The following is a 2,648-nucleotide window of genomic DNA, read 5'->3' on the forward strand; positions in this document are numbered from 1 at the left end:
CTTAGTCCAAGCCCTCATCACACCAATACCAACATCAATCCAGTAGCATAATATTACTTTGACAATGATTTCAAGTCTCTAAACCAACAATATTTCTCTATAATATCCAAGCTCCTTGGCTCTCTGATGGGAGGCCAATTTATAGATGAATGCAAGTGGTTTTGTCATTAATATGGTGTTGGATGGTTTCACATAATTGGATGATTAGTTTCCATCTTTAAATGGATGAGAGGATAGGGGATTAGATGATCCAAGGCTATCCTAAGTCAAGCTCATCTTGATAGGTTAGGAGTTGGGTTCCTTCTAGAAGGCTCTAGAAAGGAGGAATATACTGAGGATCCAATGAACATTTCGAGGATTCTCGCTCAACGCAGGATTGAGTGGGCTTAGATTCTCTACAACGTAGCCTTGAATGGGGCTACTGAAGCCATCTAGGAAAGAAAAGAATTTCTTTCCTGCCAAAGTGCCTAATACTTGGTTGATGAATGGGAGAGGGAAGTGGTCTTTTTGTGTTTCTTTATTTAGTTCTCTGTAGTCCACACAAATTCTCCATTTCCCATTCTTTTTTGGTACCACCACATGCGGAGAGACCCATTTACTATCGGAGATAGGATAGATGAAATTGACATCTAAAAGTTTCTGAAGTTCAGCTTTTACCACATCTTTTAGATGGGGATTAAGTCTCCTCTGAGGCTGGCGAACAGGTCTCGCATCTTTTTCTATGTAAATGTGGTGTGTACATAATTGAGGGTCAATCCCTTTCATATCACGATAGTCCCATGCAAATGCTTCTTTATATTTCCTCAACAGATGGATGAGCTTCGTTTCTTGTCTGGGGGTGAGGTTGGCATTAATGTTTAAGGTTTTTCCTGGTTCGATTTCCACAATTTTACTATTTGCAACAGAGGTAACATGTATCGTTTGATCATGTGTATCTTTAAGAGGATCTTCTTCTAATTTGTTATCAAATGCTACCTCTATCATGTGACACTGTGTGCAAGATTTGAATTCAGTTTGACTAATAAATTTATTAATGGCATCGTCCTCTGTCTGATCTTTAAAATCAAGTGCCTCTTGTATAGTTAATGGAGATCTAATGTTGTTAGTAAGGTATGATACAGGGTGCTTATTAGTTTTGATCATTGTGACACTTAGCTGTGCTGGAGGATATAAGGCTAAGTTCTTGATATTGGCTCCCCTCATTATGGTCATATTGCCTTGTCGGCAGCCAATATAGGCATCGACAGTTGCAAGCCAAGGTCTACCTAAAATTAATGGGTGTCAATCAAGTCGGCTTTTGGGATTTATTATTAGAAAATCGGTCAGATATTCCTAGAAGTCAACAGATACCATAATATCATGTAGTGTGACCTCTGGCCTAACCACAGATCGGTCAACCAGTTCTAATAAGGTAGAAGTGGGTTCTAAAGATGTGATGCCTAGCTTTTGGCAAGTGGTAGTTGTCAAGATGTTGATTGTAGCTCCCAGATCAACTAAGGCATTAGGGAAGGTTTGACCATAAATTTGTACGGTGACTATTGGATTTCCTGGGTCTTCGTATTTAATGGGCGTTTCTTTTCCTGATAATAAGTCAGATAGAGTGCCAACTACTTGGACTCTTGGATTGTTTGCTACATTCCTCCTTGGTTTGTTTACACACAATTCTTTGATAGTCTTTGCATATATCGGGATGTCTTGAATGGCTTGGAGGAATGGAATTTTTATGTACAAATTTTGTAATTCTCCTAGAATGTCAAAATCAGGATATTGTGTAGGTCGAGGTATGACTAATCGTTCTGGGAATGGGAGAGACGATGTGGTTGTTTGGTTATGAGTTTGTTGTTTGTTCACATCCTCTTCTTGTGCCAGATGTTCTCTGGGTAACTGATTTTCAACATGGGCTGTCTTATCTCCCTCAGTTTCAATAATACGCCAGATCTTAGCTGAAGATCATTACACTCCCTCAGATGAGCTCCTATTTCTGATGTTTCTACAATTTGGATAGATTGGACCGGTCTGTTATTTGGATTGGGGTTGGGTTGGGCTGGGAGTTGCGGTCTCAGATTAGACTGGGGGTTTTGTTGTAGGGCTGGCAGTGTAGGTTGAGGGAGCGCCTAGTTCCTACTGGTTGATGCATCGGTGTTTGCCAGTTTGTCTGCCAGGCTGAACTTTGTGAAGTAGGCAGAGTCCATTGTGGTGGGTATGCATTACTTTGCCAATATGGTGGAGTATAGGGAAAATTCGGCCAACCAGATGGGCTTGCCTGATTCAGCCACGGGGTTGATGAAGGAAACGACTGAGGTGACCAGTTTGGAAACGGGGGCTGGGATTGACTTTGCCACATATTATATTGTTGAGCATTATACTGCGGAGACTGAAAAGAAGAGGTTGGGTCCAAAAACATACCAGATTGTCGCGGCTGCCACTGACGGTGCTGCTTGAGAAAATACACCGATTCTGGCTCTTCTTTTGCTTCCTTATATACTGCTTTTTATCCGGGAAGTGAGGGACAGCTTTTCGTAAGGTGTTCTTTTGTGCAGATGGCGCATGTTCAGACTGCATCTAGTGGACACTCCTTATGGCTATGTTTCTTCCTGCATCGGGGACAGAAGATTGCCAAATTCTGTTCTGCCTCCATTTGCTTCTAC

Source organism: Pinus tabuliformis, chromosome 1_2 (genome assembly GCF_031772625.1).
Source record: "Pinus tabuliformis cultivar Carrire ecotype Pingquan chromosome 1_2, CPIR1, whole genome shotgun sequence".
Lineage (NCBI taxonomy): Eukaryota > Viridiplantae > Streptophyta > Pinopsida > Pinales > Pinaceae > Pinus > Pinus tabuliformis.